Below are 20125 nucleotides of genomic sequence, written 5' to 3' on the forward strand. Positions count from 1 at the left end.
CCGTCGAGAGAGAACGCACGAACACTTCAGTGACTGCAAAGCAGGGCCAAGCGGGCTCGTCCGGGAGTTGAACCCGGGACCTCTCGCACCCGAAGCGAGAATCATACCCCTAGACCAACGAGCCAAGCTAACAGACAGTGTTGCAGTTTCTGCTGGGCAAGCGCGTAACTGCTTGGGGCAGACCGGGAGACCTACGCTCACTGACTGATAGCATGGACTGTAGCGCTGAAGTGTCTTTCCAGAACGGTAACCCCATCCCCAGTGAGACAGCACTGAGAGCATGGTTCAGCAGGCCCGCAAACAACTGAAAAGAATGTCTCTCCTTTGGTGCAGCTCAGGTGTACACGTTCAACAAAGGTCTCCATAACAAGCCGGCAAACCACATTTCGTGCTCCTCCTCCTCCTCAACAACAACAACGAACTTGTAAAATACACATTTTCTTTAAAGAAAACAAAACACACAGATGACAGTCTGAGTTCCCATCAGCTACACAGCCAACAGTATCTGAGGTCGAAAGACCTCCCTTGTGCAGAGGAGCCCAGAAGCCAACCGTCGAGAGAGAACGCACGAACACTTCAGTGACTGCGAAGCAGGGCCAAGCGGGCTCATCTGGGAGTTGAATCTGGGACCTCTCGCACCCGAAGCGAGAATCATACCACCAGACCAACGAGCCAAGCTAACGGACAGTGTCGCAGTTTCTGCTGGGCAAGCGCGTAACTGCTTGGGGCAGACCGGGAGACCTACGCTCACTGACTGATAGCATGGACTGTAGCGCTGAAGTGTCTTTCCAGAACGGTAACCGTATCCCCAGTGAGACAGCACTGAGAGCATGGTTCAGCAGGCCCGCAAACAACTGAAAAGAATGTCTCTCCTTTGGTGCAGCTCAGGTGTACACGTTCAACAAAGGTCTCCATAACAAGCCGGCAAACCACATTTCGTGCTCCTCCTCCTCCTCAACAACAACAACGAACTTGTAAAATACACATTTTCTTTAAAGAAAACAATACACACAGATGACAGTCTGATTTCCCATCAGCTACACAGCCAACAGTATCTGAGGTCGAAAGACCTCCCTTGTGCAGAGGAGCCCAGAAGCCAACCGTCGAGAGAGAACGCACGAACACTTCAGTGACTGCAAAGCAGGGCCAAGCGGGCTCATCCGGGAGTTGAACCCGGGACCTCTCGCACCCGAAGCGAGAATCATACCCCTAGACCAACGAGCCAAGTTAATGGACATCGTCACAGTTTCTGCTGGGCAAGCGCGTAACTGCTTGGGGCAGACCGGGAGACCTACGCTCACTGACTGATAGCATGGACTGTAGCGCTGACGTGTCTTTCCAGAACGGTAACCGTATCCCCAGTGAGACAGCACTGAGAGCATGGTTCAGCAGGCCCGCAAACAACTGAAAAGAATGTCTCTCCTTTGGTGCAGCTCAGGTGTACACGTTCAACAAAGGTCTCCATAACAAGCCGGCAAACCACATTTCGTGCTCCTCCTCCTCAACAACAACAACGAACTTGTAAAATACACATTTTCTTTAAAGAAAACAAAACACACAGATGACAGTCTGATTTCCCATCAGCTACACAGCCAACAGTATCTGAGGTCGAAAGACCTCCCTTGCACAGAGGAGCCCAGAAGCCAACCATTGAAAGAGAACGAACGAACGCTTCAGTAACTGCGATGCGGGGCCAAGCGGGCTCGTCCGGGAGTTGAAGCCAGGGCCTCTCGCACCCGAAGCGATAATCATACCCCTAGACAAACGAGCCAAGTTAACGAACGGTGTTGCAGTTTCTGCTGGGCAAGCGCGTAACTGCATGGGGTAGACCGGGAGACCTACGCTCACTGACTGATAGCATGGACTGTAGCGCTGAAGTGTCTTTCCAGAACGGTAACCGTATCCCCAGTGAGACAGCACTGAGAGCATGGTTCAGCAGGCCCGCAAACAACTGAAAAGAATGTCTCTCCTTTGGTGCAGCTCAGGTGTACACGTTCAACAAAGGTCTCCATAACAAGCCGGCAAACCAAATTTCGTCCTCCTCCTCCTCAACAACACACTACATGTCCTCCTCCTCCTCAACAACAACAACAACAACGAACTTGTAAAATACACATTTTCTTTAAAGAACACAAAACACACAGATGACAGTCTGATTTCCCATCAGCTACACAGCCAACAGTATCTGAGGTCGAAAGACCTCCCTTGCACAGAGGAGCCCAGAAGCCAACCATTGAGAGAGAACGAACGAACGCTTCAGTGACTGCGATGCGGGGCCAAGCGGGCTCGTCCGGGAGTTGAAGCCAGGGCCTCTCGCACCTGAAGCGATAATCATACCCCTAGACAAACGAGCCAAGTTAAAGGACATTGTCGCAGTTTCTGCTGGGCAAGCGCGTAACTGCTTGGGGCAGACCGGGAGACCTACGCTCACTGACTGATAGCATGGACTGTAGCGCTGACGTGTCTTTCCAGAACGGTAACCGTATCCCCAGTGAGACAGCACTGAGAGCATGGTTCAGCAGGCCCGCAAACAACTGAAAAGAATGTCTCTCCTTTGGTGCAGCTCAGGTGTACACGTTCAACAAAGGTCTCCATAACAAGCCGGCAAACCACATTTCGTGCTCCTCCTCCTCCTCAACAACAACAACGAACTTGTAAAATACACATTTTCTTTAAAGAAAACAAAACACACAGATGACAGTCTGATTTCCCATCAGCTACACAGCCAACAGTATCTGAGGTCGAAAGACCTCCCTTGCACAGAGGAGCCCAGAAGCCAACCATTGAGAGAGAACGAATGAACGCTTCAGTGACTGCGATGCAGGGACAAGCAGGCTCGTCCGGGAGTTGAAGCCAGGGCCTCTCGCACCCGAAGCGATAATCATACCCCTAGACAAACGAGCCAAGTTAACGAACGGTGTTGCAGTTTCTGCTGGGCAAGCGCGTAACTGCTTGGGGCAGACAGGGAGACCTACGCTCACTGACTGATAGCATGGACTGTAGCGCTGAAATGTCTTTCCAGAACGGTAACCGTATCCCCAGTGAGACAGCACTGAGAGCATGGTTCAGCAGGCCCGCAAACAACTGAAAAGAATGTCTCTCCTTTGGTGCAGCTCAGGTGTACACGTTCAACAAAGGTCTCCATAACAAGCCGGCAAACCACATTTCGTGCTCCTCCTCCTCAACAACAACAACGAACTTGTAAAATACACATTTTCTTTAAAGAAAACAAAACACACAGATGACAGTCTGATTTCCCATCAGCTAAACAGCCAACAGTATCTGAGGTCGAAAGACCTCCCTTGCACAGAGGAGCCTAGAAGCCAACCATTAAGAGAGAACGAACGAACGCTTCAGTGACTGCAATGCGGGGCCAAGCGGGCTCGTCTGGGAGTTGAAGCCAGGGCCTCTCGCACCTGAAGCAATAATCATACCCCTAAACCAACGAGCCAACCTAACGGACAGTGTTGCAGTTTCTGCTGGGCAAGCACGTAACTGCTTGGGGCAGACCGGGAGACCTACGCTCACTGACTGATAGCATGGACTGTAGCGCTGAAGTGTCTTTCCAGAACGGTAACCGTATCCCCAGTGAGACAGCACTGAGAGCATGGTTCAGCAGGCCCGCAAACAACTGAAAAGAATGTCTCTCCTTTGGTGCAGCTCAGGTGTACACGTTCAACAAAGGTCTCCATAACAAGCCGGCAAACCACATTTCGTGCTCCTCCTCCTCCTCAACAACAACAACGAACTTGTAAAATACACATTTTCTTTAAAGAAAACAAAACACACAGATGACAGTCTGATTTCCCATCAGCTACACAGCCAAAAGTATCTGAGGTCGAAAGACCTCCCTTGTGCAGAGGAGCCCAGAAGCCAACCGTCGAGAGAGAACGCACAAACACTTCAGTGACTGCAAAGCAGGGCCAAGCGGGCTCGTCCGGGAGTTGAACCCGGGACCTCTCGCACCCGAAGCGAGAATCATACCCCTAGACCAACGAGCCAAGCTAACGGACATTGTCGCAGTTTCTGCTGGGCAAGCGCGTAACTGCTTGGGGCAGACCGGGAGACCTACGCTCACTGACTGATAGCATGGACTGTAGCGCTGAAGTGTCTTTCCAGAACGGTAACCCCATCCCCAGTGAGACAGCACTGAGAGCATGGTTCAGCAGGCCCGCAAACAACTGAAAAGAATGTCTCTCCTTTGGTGCAGCTCAGGTGTACACGTTCAACAAAGGTCTCCATAACAAGCCGGCAAACCACATTTCGTGCTCCTCCTCCTCCTCAACAACAACAACGAACTTGTAAAATACACATTTTTTTAAAGAAAACAATACACACAGATGACAGTCTGAGTTCCCATCAGCTACACAGCCAACAGTATCTGAGGTCGAAAGACCTCCCTTGTGCAGAGGAGCCCAGAAGCCAACCGTCGAGAGAGAACGCACGAACACTTCAGTGACTGCGAAGCAGGGCCAAGCGGGCTCATCTGGGAGTTGAATCTGGGACCTCTCGCACCCGAAGCGAGAATCATACCACCAGACCAACGAGCCAAGCTAACGGACAGTGTCGCAGTTTCTGCTGGGCAAGCGCGTAACTGCTTGGGGCAGACCGGGAGACCTACGCTCACTGACTGATAGCATGGACTGTAGCGCTGAAGTGTCTTTCCAGAACGGTAACCGTATCCCCAGTGAGACAGCACTGAGAGCATGGTTCAGCAGGCCCGCAAACAACTGAAAAGAATGTCTCTCCTTTGGTGCAGCTCAGGTGTACACGTTCAACAAAGGTCTCCATAACAAGCCGGCAAACCACATTTCGTGCTCCTCCTCCTCCTCAACAACAACAACGAACTTGTAAAATACACATTTTTTTAAAGAAAACAATACACACAGATGACAGTCTGAGTTCCCATCAGCTACACAGCCAACAGTATCTGAGGTCGAAAGACCTCCCTTGTGCAGAGGAGCCCAGAAGCCAACCGTCGAGAGAGAACGCACGAACACTTCAGTGACTGCAAAGCAGGGCCAAGCGGGCTCATCCGGGAGTTGAACCCGGGACCTCTCGCACCCGAAGCGAGAATCATACCCCTAGACCAACGAGCCAAGTTAATGGACATTGTCGCAGTTTCTGCTGGGCAAGCGCGTAACTGCTTGGGGCAGACCGGGAGACCTACGCTCACTGACTGATAGCATGGACTGTAGCGCTGACGTGTCTTTCCAGAACGGTAACCGTATCCCCAGTGAGACAGCACTGAGAGCATGGTTCAGCAGGCCCGCAAACAACTGAAAAGAATGTCTCTCCTTTGGTGCAGCTCAGGTGTACACGTTCAACAAAGGTCTCCATAACAAGCCGGCAAACCACATTTCGTGCTCCTCCTCCTCAACAACAACAACGAACTTGTAAAATACACATTTTCTTTAAAGAAAACAAAACACACAGATGACAGTCTGATTTCCCATCAGCTACACAGCCAACAGTACCTGAGGTCGAATGACCTCCCTTGTGCAGAGGAGCCCAGAAGCCAACCGTCGAGAGAGAACGCACGAACACTTCAGTGACTGCAAAGCAGGGCCAAGCGGGCTCGTCCGGGAGTTGAACCCGGGACCTCTCGCACCCGAAGCGAGAATCATACCCCTAGACCAACGAGCCAAGTTAATGGACATTGTCGCAGTTTCTGCTGGGCAAGCGCGTAACTGCTTGGGGCAGACCGGGAGACCTACGCTCACTGACTGATAGCATGGACTGTAGCGCTGACGTGTCTTTCCAGAACGGTAACCGTATCCCCAGTGAGACAGCACTGAGAGCATGGTTCAGCAGGCCCGCAAACAACTGAAAAGAATGTCTCTCCTTTGGTGCAGCTCAGGTGTACACGTTCAACAAAGGTCTCCATAACAAGCCGGCAAACCACATTTCGTGCTCCTCCTCCTCCTCAACAACAACAACGAACTTGTAAAATACACATTTTCTTTAAAGAAAACAAAACACACAGATGACAGTCTGATTTCCCATCAGCTACACAGCCAAAAGTATCTGAGGTCGAAAGACCTCCCTTGTGCAGAGGAGCCCAGAAGCCAACCGTCGAGAGAGAACGCACGAACACTTCAGTGACTGCAAAGCAGGGCCAAGCGGGCTCGTCCGGGAGTTGAACCCGGGACCTCTCGCACCCGAAGCAAGAATCATACCCCTAGACCAACGAGCCAAGCTAATCGGCAATATCGCATGTTCTCCTGGGCAAGCATGTAACTGCTTGAGGCAGACCCTCACCTGATCACCTCACCTGATCATGTGGTTACACTTTAAGAAGGGGTGAGTTTAAGGTCATCGGTATCATCACAAAGGTTGGCAGCATTTTACATGAATATGTAAAGTAAAAAACACACACTACATGTAAATAAGCCATACTACTTGTTTAGTGTATGTAAGCTCGTTCTGTAATCATAAATCATCCATACTAGTATTTAATAATTGAATTAACTATACACAAACTACTTGGTCAATTCACTCTTGTTACCGTGTAATTACAGTGCAAGTAAATTGTAATAATTGTAGCGTTGTATATTGGGCCATATTTTACATGTAACTATATATTTCATATTTGTCCAATTAATGTACATTTGTTTTTGTTTTTTTTAGCTGGTACCAAAACATTGGTCTCTGGAACTAAAAGGTCGGAAATTGGAAGAACTATTAATGACAAATGAATGACCGCTGATACAAGTAAATAGTGTTTCCTCAAATCTAAAGTGAGACCTTTTTGAATGAATCTGTAATACATGCCCTATACACTCACCTAAAGGATTATTAGGAACACCTGTTCAATTTCTCATTAATGCAATTATCTAAGCAACCAATCACATGGCAGTTGCTTCAATGCATTTAGGGGTGTGGTCCTGGTCAAGACAATCTCCTGAACTCCAAACTGAATGTCTGAATGGGAAAGAAAGGTGATTTAAGCAATTTTGAGCGTGTCTGAGTATTTCACAATCTGCTCAGTTACTGGGATTTTCACGCACAACCATTTCTAGGGTTTACAAAGAATGGTGTGAAAAGGGAAAAACATCCAGTATGCGGCAGTCCTGTGGGCGAAAATGCCTTGTTGATGCTAGAGGTCAGAGGAGAATGGGCCGACTGATTCAAGCTGATAGAAGAGCAACTTTGACTGAAATAACCACTCGTTACAACCGAGGTATGCAGCAAAGCATTTGTGAAGCCACAACACGTACAACCTTGAGGCGGATGGGCTACAACAGCAGAAGACCCCACCGGGTACCACTCATCTCCACTACAAATAGGAAAAAGAGGCTACAATTTGCACAAGCCTGGTCTGATGAGTCTCGATTTCTGTTGAGACATTCAGATGGTAGAGTCAGAATTTGGCGTAAACAGAATGAGAACATGGATCCATCATGCCTTGTTACCACTGTGCAGGCTGGTGGTGGTGGTGTAATGGTGTGGGGGATGTTTTCTTGGCACACTTTATGCCCCTTAGTGCCAATTGGGCATCGTTTAAATGCCACGGCCTACCTGAGCATTGTTTCTGACCATGTCCATCCCTTTATGACCACCATGTACCCATCCTCTGATGGCTACTTCCAGCAGGATAATGCACCATGTCACAAAGGTCGAATCATTTCAAATTGGTTTCTTGAACATGACAATGAGTTCACTGTACTAAACTGGCCCCCACAGTCACCAGATCTCAGCCCAATAGAGCATCTTTGGGATGTGGTGGAACGGGAGCTTTGTGCCCTGGATGTGCATCCCACAAATCTCCATCAATTGCAAGATGCTATCCTATCAATATGGGCCAACATTTCTAAAGAATGCTTTCAGCACCTTGTTGAATCAATGCCACGTAGAATTAAGGCAGTTCTGAAGGCAAAAGGGGGTCAAACACCAAGTGAGTACCAAGTGAAATCTATTAAAGTATTGAAGTATCCCAATGTTTTAAGTTACACTTCATGTATACATGTGTTTGGAAGTTTATCCAAATATATTCTACCAGTATATTTAGAATGCAACATTTTTGCAGTCTAATATATTCACAGTATACAATACATGCAATATGAGATTGTTGTGTATTTAGCAGTATACTAAATGTATATTATAAGGAGACATATATGTATGCATTTTTATATATTTAGTATAAAATACATGTGTAGATGTTACAGTATATTTGCATATAATTATAGATATATTAAAAACAAGTTTACATATAATTCTGAATATACTTAAGTTATATTAAGCAATATTTGTATTGTATAATATAGTGTATTTGACCATATTTCTGTATCAAGTGACATACTAAAACTGCAATTGATATTTAAAAGTATATTTTCACCATATATTATAAAATGGTATGCACATTTATAAAACATATTAATACATTAAAATACATTTCATATTTCAGTAAAATATATTTTTAAATATTTTATTTTTGTAAGGGTATCTTCCATAAATGCAGTTTTACCAAACAAAGGAAAACCAGGAAAGGTTGGTGGAGGAGATTACGCAGTTTTGGCAGCCCATTCTGAAACCCACTGCAGAATATATTCTGGCAGGAGGTCTGATTAAAATACTGGAAAATCTTCAATCAAAGTCAAGAAATGTGTCAAAAGGCTTCCAGTTTCCTTTCCTGCCATGAGAAGTATGCTGATTTCAGAACCTCTATGAAGTAGATTCCTTATTTTTCAAAAAATAAGTAATGGTTATTTTTTTCACTGTTTCCTCAATATATTAATAATAAACTGTTTTACTTTTTTCTGCAAAATAAGTAAAGTTTACTTATTTATTTCTGGTTCCTGTTTTTTTTTTTTTAATAAGTAATGGTTATTTATTTTTATCTTTCTTGTTTATTACTTTTTCTGTGAATTCTGATTCTAGTAGTATGAAGAAATAAGTAATAGTTACTCATTCCTTATTTCTGTTTCCCTGTTTTTTCTCAAAATAAGTAATGGTTATTTCAAAAATCCCTGTTTACAAATGTAAGGACTTATAGGACAACAGCATTACATACAGATAGATAACATACATTAGTTATTATGCTAACAAGTGTCCATTATAAACAATCTATTAACAAATTATTGATTATGTTATTGTTATATGATTATTACAAATTATAAATATATTAGACATTTTTATTTAAACATTTTTGCTATACTATGTAGTTTGCATGTTCTCCCCGTGTCCACGTGGGTTTCCTCCCACCGTCCAAAGATATGTGGGTTAGGTTAATTGGCTTCTCTAAATTGCCCTGTATGTGGGTGTGTCTGCGTGTGTGTGTGTGTGTGTGTTGCCCAGCGATGGACTGGGTTCCCGTCCTGGGTGTATTCCTGCCTTGTGCCCTTTGCCTGCCGGGATCAGTGCTCGGCGACCTTCGCCAGGATAACTGGTTTCAAAAATGGATGGATAATAGCAGCAATTAACTGGCATGGCAGTTAATGATAATAGATTGATATCGATGTGCAAATGTCATGTTATTATACCCTTTATTAAATATGTTATTAAATACCTTAAAACATATTATAGCAAAAAAGTTTAAAAATGTCTAATATATTTATAATTTGTAAAATTAATCATATAATAATAACATAACATGTTAATAGATTGTTTATAATGGACACTTAAAATAAAGCATTACCATTATTCTTAATACATGGATACAAGATAATCAACAACATGGGAGGGCTTGAGAATCTGCTATGGCTTTGTGCAAGGAAATTTGGCACTGAATAAATGTTGGCTACGGCAAACATGCGCTGCTGTATAGGCTGACAGAGACACTGTGATGCATTTCTTCAATGAGTGATGCTTACTTAATCTTTATTTCCATTTCCCAGTTTAAGGACACTTATCTCTACAGCATTACTTCAGTAGTTCACGCAGCCCCCTATAGAAGTCAGCGGAAGATGTAGTGATTGAAGTAATGGAGGTATCTTGGTCTGTACACACTTAGCAGAGGGAACGACAGCCTGGCCATGGAACACCTACCCCCAGCTCCATCTTGAGATTAGCGAGAGGCAGCAGTGATGCAGCGCTATGGAGCCTACAGCGCAGGGAAGGGACTTAATGCGTGGTATCTCTGATGTAGTGCTTGTGTGTTTTTCAGGTCTTTTCTATAATGTGCTTTCTGTATTGTCATAAACCCCTGGCACTTTTTGTCACTGTTACTCTATATTGTTTTGCATTACATTCATAAAGAAAATAAAACGAAAAATCTCTAATAGTGTGTGTCTCAATGGTTGTGTTTGTTCATACATCGATAAAAAACATTTGGAAATACTATGAAAAGTAAAATGTAGATAACAAATAAGTAATCATAAGTTATTTCTGTGTCCTATTCTGTAAAAAATAAGAAATGATTAGGCCTACTTATTAAGTGGTCACTGAACAGTGTGCTCTCTGTCAAAAGCCAGTGTTTGGGCTCCTCTGCACAAGAGGGCTTTTGACCTCAGATGCTGCTGCCTGTGCAGCTGAAGGGAAATCAGACTGTCATCTGTGTGTTTTTCTATAAAACAAATGTGTATTATGCAAGTTTGTTGTGGTTGTTGAGGAGGAGGAGGAGGAGGACATGTAGTGTGTTGTTGAGGAGGAGAACTTTGTGAAGCCACTTGTTCAGTTGGCCCGTTGGTCTAGGAGTATGATTCTCACTTAGTGTGCGAGAGGTCCTGTGTTCAACTCCTGAACGAGCCCTAGGGCATGAAGCCGTCTGGTTTCGTGGCTGATGACGGTAGTCTTCTTGGGGTTGCTTTCCTCTACCTGCTTTCGCATTATTGTTCATCTGCACTGTGAAGTGCTGTTAAATGAGTTTTGAATCATTTGGCTGAATCTGAGCAGATAACATAGCCCTAAACATTTCAGAATTCATCCTGCTGCTTTTGTCAAAAGTCAACCAGTTCTCTTGACAGCCATACATGCCCTTACCATAACACTACCTTCACCATGTTTCACAGATGAGGTGGTATGCTTCAGATCATGAGCAGTTCCTTCCCTTCTCCATACTCTTCTCTTCCCATCATTCTGGTACAAGTTGATCTTTGTCTCATCTGTACATAAGATGTTGTTCCAGAACTGTACAGGGTTCTTTAGATGTTTTTTGCCAAACTCTAATATGGTCTTCGCATTTCCTGTTTAAATACAGAGGGTTTACCACAAGATGTACTCTGGTGAAGTGTTCTCTTGATTGTTGACATTGACACAGATACGCCTACCTCCTGGAGGGTATTCTTGATCTGGCCAACTGTTGTGAAGGGGTTTTCCTCACCAGGGAAAAAATTCTGTCATCCACCACAGTTGTTTTCCATGGTGTTCCTGGCCTTTTGGTGTTCCTGCGCTCACCAGTACGTTCTTATTAGTGGATTTGGCCCCATCTAATGTTTTTGCTCTCTGATTGGTTTGTTTTGATATCTAAGGCAAAACACCCCAAGAACAAGCAGGATCTAAAGACAGCTGTAGTGCAGGCCTGGCATAGCATCACCAGGGAAGAAACCCAGCATCTGGTGATGTCTATGGGTTCCAGACTTCAGGCAGTCATTGACTGCAAAGGATTTGCAACTGATAGGGAGACATTTTACTCCCTCAATAAACAGCCGGACAAGGAATACTCAGGACCCGATTTAACTGAAATAATACCAAAATAGTTTATTCAGCTACAACTAAGTGCTCTGGAGATGGTCAGTCAGCAAGACACATCTAAGGTTTTTCTAAAGAACATGCTATCATATACAAGATGACTCCCTTTGGTTGCTGGGCAACTGGATGACGTCAATGATGTACCCCAAACTTGATCACAGACTTCTCCTTTGTCTTCTGTTTTCTCTATAGCCTTGGATGAAAATGTTTTTCTAAAAATCAGCTACACAGAACTACTGCACCTGTCCTCTCCGGAGCAATACACAAAGCTTAAATTCATACATGGGTTACACAATCTTACTGCAACAATGGTGCAAATATATTTGGCATTCGGACAGGCCACTGTCCCGCATCACAACCAAGTATTGAAACTCACAATTTAATTAATGATTATGTTAGTTTGTCCAAATACTTTTGAGCCCCTAAAATTGGGGGGACCACATAAAAATTGGTTTAATTCCTACACCATTCACCCGATTTGGATGTAACTACCCTCCAATTAAAGATGAAAGTCTACACTTAAAGCACATCTTGATTGTTTCCTTTCCAATCCATTGTGATGGTGTACAGAGCCAAATTGACAATTGGGTCTGTCCAAATATTTATGGACCGGACTGTATACCTGTAACGAAGGACTGCCATGGCAGGGAACCCAGGTGCGGAGTGAGAGGTGGTCAGAAACAGGCTGTGGTCAATGCCGGCAAACCGTAATGTCCAGGGAAATCCACAAGTCCTGGTCGATAAGACAAGCAGGGGGTCAATGATCAGGCAAACAGGCTGGTAGGGAGAATACGGGAATTGGTGGCGGAACACGTGGAGGTTGTAAACAATCAATAACAAAAGGATACAAGACTTAGCAGTGAATTAAAGTCACAGAGGGGTTTATATGTGTAGCAGAGAGGAGCAGAGGACGGTGAAGGAGGGTGCTGGTCCAATGGGAGTTCGAGGATGATAGAACAAGTGCACATGGTGCCGAGGAATGTTAAGTGGCTGATTGCTGGGGAATGTGAGGGTTTAGAATTCCGGTGATGCTGACCTCTGCAGGGGAGCTTGTGAATTGCGGGATGTGTGGGATACAACAGTGACAATACCACTTGTTATTGTGTGTTTGAGTTTACTTGCATGGATTGTCTATTCATGTCAATATTAAAATTCCAAAGCATAACATTTATTCACAACATGCTTTAGTGTTAAATGTTTGATATGGCAGCGCATATAAAGGTGTATACAGCTCTGGAAAAAATTAAGAGACCAGTGCACAATTATCAGTTTCTCTGGTTTTACTATTTATAGGTATATGTTTTGGTAAAATGAACATTTTTGTTTTATTCTATAAACTGCTGAAAACATTTTTCCCAAATTCCAAATAAAAATATTGTCATTTAGAGCATTTATTTGCAGAAATTTACAACTGGACAAAATTACAAAAAAGATGCAGTGTTGTCAGACCTCAAATAATGCAAAGAAAATAAGTTCATATTAATTTTTAAACAACATAATACTAATGTTTTAACTTACAAAGAGTTCAGAAATTAATATTTGGTGATTTTCAATCACAGCATTCATGCGTCTTGGCATGCTCTCCACCAGTCTTTCACATCGCTGTTGGGTGACTTTATGCCACTCCTGGCGCACAAATTCAAGCAACTCGGCTTTGATTGATGGCTTGTGACCATCCATCTTCCATCCATCACATTCCAGAGGTTTTCAATGGGGTTCAGGTCTGGAGATTGGGCTGGCCATAACAGGGTCTTGATCTGGTGGTCCTCCATCCACACCTTGATTGACCTGGCAGTGTGGCATGGAGCATTGTCCTGCTGGAAAAAACAATCCTCAGATTTGGGGAACACAGCAGAAGGATCAGAGCAAATGGAAGCAAGTTTTCATTCAGGACAACCTTGTACATGGCTTGATTCATGCGTCCTTCACAAAGACAAATCTGCCTGATTCCAGCCTTGCTGAAGCACCCCCAGATTATCACTGATCCTTCACCAAATTCCACAGTGGGTGCGAGACACTGTGGCTTGTAGGCCTCTCCAGGTCTCCGTCTAACCATTAGATGACCAGGTGTTGGGCAAAGATGAAAATTTGACTCATCAGAGAAGATGAACTTACTCCAGTCCTCTACGGTCCAAACCTTATGGTCTTTTGCAAACCTCAGCCTGGCTCTTCTTTGCTTCTCGGTTTTTTCTAGCTTTGCAAGACTTCAGCCCTGCCCCTAGGAGCCTGTTTTGAACCATCCTCGCAGTGCACTTCACCCCAGCTGTCGTTTGCCATTCTTTTTGTAGGTCACTTGATGTCATCCTACGGTTGTTGAGTGACATTCCAATGAGTTGGCGGTCATCCCGGTCAGTGGAGAGTCGTTTTTGTCTTCTGCTGGTAGCTTTGTAGCTTTGTTGTCCCCAATGTCTGCTGCTTGACCTTGTTCTTATGAACCGCCATCTTTGACATTTTAAGAATGGAAGCAATGCTCACTGTATCCCTCTGCCAGTAAAGCCAGAATTGAAACCTAATTTTCTCAAAACTTTCCTTTTCAACTCTTTTGGCATGGTCAATAGTTATTTTCTGATTCCAATTACTTTTGAGGTTCTACTAGCACTGTTTTTGCCATCCAGCTGGTCCTAATGCAAGAGGATATTGATATACTTTTCCTCCTTAAATATGATTTGGTTCAGGTGATCACCTAATTAGTACCTCATTGAGTAGAATGAGGTGTGTCTGTGTTGGAATTCAACAGACACTGGCATGGAATGACTGCCATACATGTCGAGATGCTGATTTAAGAAAAATGTGCAGTGGTCTCTTAATTCTTTCCAGAGCTGTATAAAATAGTGTGGACCTAGTAGGGCAGCATGGTGGCATGGTGGTTAGCACTGCTGCCTCACCGGTACAGGGGTCTGGGGTTTGAGTCCTGGCTTGGGGGCTTGTCTGTGTGGAGTTCACATGATCTACCTCTGTCTGTGTGGGTTTCCTATGGGCACTTCAGTTACCAGTTCTGTGAGAAGAGTGCAAATCTAAACAAACAAGAAGGTTCTTGAGTTTCAACTTCACTGCTGCAACTGGTCTGTAATTCTGTGAGGCAAGAATGATAAAAAAAATCTGTAACCTTTGTAAGGACTTGTAAGGTATGCATATTCCATGTTTTTACTGGTAATGGATGTTATGTAATTACAGTCACTGACTCCCTCAGCTGTGCTTAGGTGGCCTTCTTCTCCTCAGTCCTCATCCTCCTCAATCTCTCTGCAGAATTTGACACTGTCGATCACTCCATCCTCCTCTCCTGCCTCGCTGACCTTGGAATCTCTGAACTGCTCTCACCTGGTTCTACTCCTACCTCAGCGACGGGACCTACCAAGTGACATGGCGAGGTTCCTCATCCACCCCCCAACCTCTCCTCACAGGTGTAACCCAAGGCTCCATTCTGGGTCCCCTCTTGTCCTCTCTCTACACTCACTCCCTGGGCCCCCTCATTGCATCCCATGGTTTCTCTTACCATTTTTACACAGATGATGCCCAGATCTTCCTGTCTTTTCCCTCCTCCGACATTCTCATCCCCTCTTGCATCTCTTCCTGCTTGTCTGCTATCTCTGCCTGGATGCATTCACACCACCTCAAGCTCAACCTCTCCAAATCTTTTTTACATTCCGTTAATTCCTTTAGAAATCAGGATAAATTGGGTAAAACCAGAAAAGCATCTAATTAATTCTCATTCAGGAGTCAACATAAAAAACAGAAAAGAAACAGAAAACCATCCCGAGGTTCTGTGACACCGAAGAAGGTTTCCTACTGTTCACAGAGAAAGGGGAGCAATTGCTTGCCCCAGTGGAGGACCTTCTACGGCAGATGGGATTGAAGACTGTGGAGGAGATCGAACAGTTTCTCCCTGTAGTAGCAGACATAACTATCCAAAGTAAAAAAAAAATGCAATCAATCTATTGCAATTAGCAATGAGGAGTAGCATTTAGTGCTATTGTTTGGCTCCAAACCAGAAGCCTATTGGATGATGTGTTATTTTAAATAAGTATGTATAATATAAAAATAGTAACAGACTGATTTGTTTTTTTGTATACGCATATTTTACTGTTTTAGTTTTTAATTTACTTTTTTTTAATTAAGTTAATTACATGCAATTAAATGTGTGTTTATATATATGTTTCCAATTTTGTTTACTTTTTAACAAAATTAAAGTGTTCCGAAGTCCAACCCTGCAGCAACACCAGTCTATCACAAGGCAACTCTAATTATCTCTAATTAAGGACACAAGTCTAACACAGGGTAACTCTAATTCTAATGTTTGTTATATTTCTTTTTGATAATTTTCAAGATAAGAAAATGTACAAACAAATGATATATGCCAATATTCAGTAAATAATTATCCATTAAGTTTAATCTGAGGATTTTTACAGCTTTCCTTCTACCCCCAAAATTCCAACTCCTGTTACAACTTTGGTAGAAACATAGTATACATACCAGCCAATTAATTCCCTATATTATCCTTATCTAATAGCCTTAGCTTATTTTCCTTAAACACCTTCTTCAAATCGTTTAACGTTTCGATTATTTTCAAAAACTACTACTAGTAGCTTACTACTGTTCACAATAACTTACATGTACTTATAGTAACTTACATACTGTAGCATTGGGGGGGCATTTTATTGGTTATTATGAATTATTATTTATTATTTTGTTTTGTAAGGATAAGGGTGTCTGCCAAGAGATAAATAATAATAATAATTTTATTATTGAAACAGCGATACACAGCAGACCGACACTGTACACACTGCCGGTTTATCTGCCGCTCACGCTTGGCTGCGAGGCACTGCCTGAAGAGCTGGAGTCTCTGGCCTGCGCCCCCTCCTCCCCTGTCTGCTGGCCAGGAGCCGTAAGTGTCCATCCTCATTTCTGATGCCAATGTAGTATTTTCAGCGGGGGAAAACAAGTAGCCCACAAATCGCTTGCTTACTTGCTGCTAGATTTATTGAAGAAAAAAACTACGCGCCTCTTGCCCAGTAGAAGTTCACACAGTTCCAGGTGTTGCTCCGCACACGTGGTCACCAACTCTAAAACCCCTGCACACACCCTAATAAACCCCACCTACCTTACCTAAATTAGCATAACACATTTTTAAATAAATTAAACTGAGCACTTTATCTCTGTTGTTACACATACATAGTATTAATAATTATACTGTTCTTACCATATGTAAATCCTGCAATAAATCATTCCCCAGCGTGAAGTAATGTTCACAAAACGAAATCCAAATATAAATTTTTGCTAGTCTTTAGATGTGCCCAGCAAATGTAGTCTGTAACTCTAAGTTAAAACTTTAATAACACTCATGTATTACAATCAAACTTGAAAAATAGGGCATCCAAAACAGGAATGTCACAAAATGTTGTATCACTATATTAAAATAATATCATATGAAAGCTATTGGGACTGAGGGACGGAAGCTCAGTTCGTTAGCTTTGCCCCTCATATTAGGAATTGGGGGTGCACAAAATGTACTAATTTATGTTTAATCTTAATTGTAAACTACTGTAAATAAATGAATAAACATATCAAGTTTATTGTGGATAATAATAAACTCTGCCTATGATTCTACTCCAGTTACTAAGCTGGTTACTTTTTCATACTATTACTGATGCTGCCCTGCTAAAATGTATTTATATAGCGACTGTTATACTAAAGGCCACGATGAAACACTATGAAATTTCCATGAACTCCGATTTCATGCGATTTCAAGCAATGGAGCAAAGTCCTATTACGACATCACTGGGAACCTTGAACAGCAGTGAAGAACCCAGTCTTGATGCACAGAGGATAAATGTATTTATTTAACATCCCAGACCTGGAAGGGCCTGACATGGAAGCTCTCCACCTCAGAACAGTCTCTTTCTCTGAACAGCAGAAGTTAACAGCTTTTTATACATTACATGACATGTGGGTTTGTGGGCAGGGACAGTCACAGGTTTCCCGAAGTGTTATCTTGAGGTCAGGTTTCTGAATGTTTGTGGTTGTCTTCCTGGGGGGAGGTGTAGGAATGTGGAAACCAGATGGCTTCCTTTGATCTACTGGCAGAGGTCTGGTCTCATAGTTCTCAAAGCAACTGTTGATCAATAATGATGAGGTGACCTCTCCAGCCACAGATTAGCCACAGAAATCTTGAAGGAGATGCTGGGAGTGTCAGAACAGCCTTGCTAAAATTTGCTTGCTTGACAATTAATACAATTGGCTCTGTTGACATGTTTTTCAATCATTAATATAAAACATTATACAGTTTATACAAAACATTAATACCGGCTCTTCAAAAAGTTTTACATTTATATTTATAAATGTTATTTTGTATACTGGTAAGTTAGCCTTGATTGGTCTTTGTTCACATATTTTTCTTTTTAAGCTGTCAAAAGCAAAATATTCCATACCTCTGTTTTGGATAGCGTACAGTTGCTAATAATAATACAAACCATACATTTCATTACAATAACACACACACATATATATTAAGGCTGTCAGTCCATTCAAATATTTGATCGGTTAATCAATGGGCTATTGCTGATTAATCGGGCACTTATTAAAATAAAAACAACGCTGTAACATTAATGGTAAAATATATATATATATAGGAATATATATTTAAAAAACACCAAATCATTATAATAAGCAAACTAAATTATAATTGCTAAAGCAAATGGGTGCTCACAAATTATACTGTAAACTACACTGCTCTTGTAAGAAAAGCATTGCATGCAAATGAAACAGAAAACCTTTCCTTGTCTTCAATATTTCCTTACAAATCGAGTTTGAATCCAAAGTTTAGTTTCCCATTAGCGGCTTGTGACCCTGTAGTTTGTGTGCTGATACTGTACACGTGATGTGATCTTTTGCATGATTTGCCTTTATAATTTAACTCTAGAAGTGCACGGCTGGTCAGTTTGACTGATTTAATTTGAATTACTATGTGTTCCTGAATACACTATGGATACCAATTCCTGACTTTTCCTAAATATATGTATTAAATATGCCTACAGCATTTTAGCTGCATAAACGCAAATAAAGTTTTTTATTTGATCATTATTAAACTATAGTTTTGGCTCTTGTAGGTAGTTTGAAATGTCGGTGCTTCTAGTGTGTACTGTATACTAGCCAGTCATTATAATAGACATTTTTAATTTGTTTAAATCTGCTTGATAAATGATCTTTTAAGAACTATACTGTGATGATTATATATATATATATATATATATATATATACTGTGTCATTTATGTTGTTGTAACTTACCATTACATATAGTGTGCCTTCCAGATGTATGCATACCCCTGATTCAATGTAACAAAAATTGTTTTAGCAAAGAAAAGAGAACAATGTTGTTTTTTGTTTGTTTTTGTTTTGTTTAAATACATGCACACATGAAACAATGTAGGACTATCAGTGTTAGATATCGCAAAAATATTAAAGTACAAGTTTTGAACAAATATGCAAATATGTTTTTGCGAAGTACAGTACTGAAACTAGTATTGCTTTCATTAATTTCTGCAACAAATACTGAGTGTACACTTGCATAGATGTGAGTGAAGCCATCTTCTTTTTGCCAATGTACAGCATGGCAGAAGCTGCCATAACTAAATATTCCTATACATATTTACACTCTTGATCTTGCTTTTCTCTTTCAAAACTCAAAACTTCACCATGTAGTCTCGCTCCCAAACACCCTTTATATAGCATGCAATTGCATCACGATTTAATCTGTATTCACCTGATTAAATCATGCAATTTCATGCATTCGGATTTCATGAAATCCAACGAAATTGAACACATTCGGATTCCATGGAAATTTCATAGTGTATCGCAAAGCTCTTTACAAGAAAATATAGTTAATTAAATATTAAAACTACAATTAAGTAGTACAACAAATACTGTAGGACACTGTTGTATACCACACTAAACTTTTATACTATGGTATACTGAATAATGTGTGACATACGATAGTACACTGTTATACTATAGTATACTCTTGTTACGTGATATACTATAGTATCTTGTAATGTACTATAGTGCCTCCTACGGTACTTAGACAAATATTGAACTACCCTGTTGTATACTATAGTTTACTGTAGTACCTTGTGATGTACTATAGTACTTAATATATTACATGTACACTGAAACATACTACTTACTGTACTTCCACAATGTTTCTCATGGAACTTTAGCATTCTAGTTATAAATAATATCATCATTATTATTATGCTTTTACTTTGTATTGCCTACAGGTCTTACACATACTAGTACAGACTGTTACCGAGGGTCTGGTGGAGAGAAAATGGCCACCTATTCCTTAAGAAAATCATATTAATAAATATATCTTCACTTCAGACATTTGTGACATTGCTATATTTAAAACAATTTATACAAATAACAGAATTAAGATAAAATTGTGGTGCAGTTCCCCTTAAAGTTTAAGCAAAACTTATTTTAGCAAATACATTGTTTATTCAT

General features: G+C 42.0%; 6 non-coding genes across 6 annotated transcripts; all 6 read right to left on the bottom strand.

Moving 5' to 3' along the window:
- Nucleotides 1–52: 52 nt before the first annotated feature.
- Nucleotides 53–124, bottom strand: trnap-cgg (transfer RNA proline (anticodon CGG)). Its single transcript has one exon. It is a non-coding gene; the product is annotated as a tRNA-Pro (tRNA).
- Nucleotides 125–1152: 1028 nt separating this feature from the next.
- trnap-cgg (transfer RNA proline (anticodon CGG)) lies at nucleotides 1153–1224 on the bottom strand. The gene has a single exon. It is a non-coding gene; the product is annotated as a tRNA-Pro (tRNA).
- A 2705-nt stretch (nucleotides 1225–3929) lies between these two features.
- Nucleotides 3930–4001, bottom strand: trnap-cgg (transfer RNA proline (anticodon CGG)). The gene has a single exon. It is a non-coding gene; the product is annotated as a tRNA-Pro (tRNA).
- A 1026-nt stretch (nucleotides 4002–5027) lies between these two features.
- On the bottom strand, nucleotides 5028–5099 carry trnap-cgg (transfer RNA proline (anticodon CGG)). Its single transcript has one exon. It is a non-coding gene; the product is annotated as a tRNA-Pro (tRNA).
- A 475-nt stretch (nucleotides 5100–5574) lies between these two features.
- On the bottom strand, nucleotides 5575–5646 carry trnap-cgg (transfer RNA proline (anticodon CGG)). The gene has a single exon. It is a non-coding gene; the product is annotated as a tRNA-Pro (tRNA).
- Nucleotides 5647–6124: 478 nt separating this feature from the next.
- On the bottom strand, nucleotides 6125–6196 carry trnap-cgg (transfer RNA proline (anticodon CGG)). The gene has a single exon. It is a non-coding gene; the product is annotated as a tRNA-Pro (tRNA).
- Nucleotides 6197–20125: the final 13929 nt, after the last annotated feature.

Source organism: Amia ocellicauda, chromosome 2, assembly GCF_036373705.1.
Source record: "Amia ocellicauda isolate fAmiCal2 chromosome 2, fAmiCal2.hap1, whole genome shotgun sequence".
Taxonomy (NCBI): Eukaryota; Metazoa; Chordata; class Actinopteri; order Amiiformes; family Amiidae; genus Amia; species Amia ocellicauda.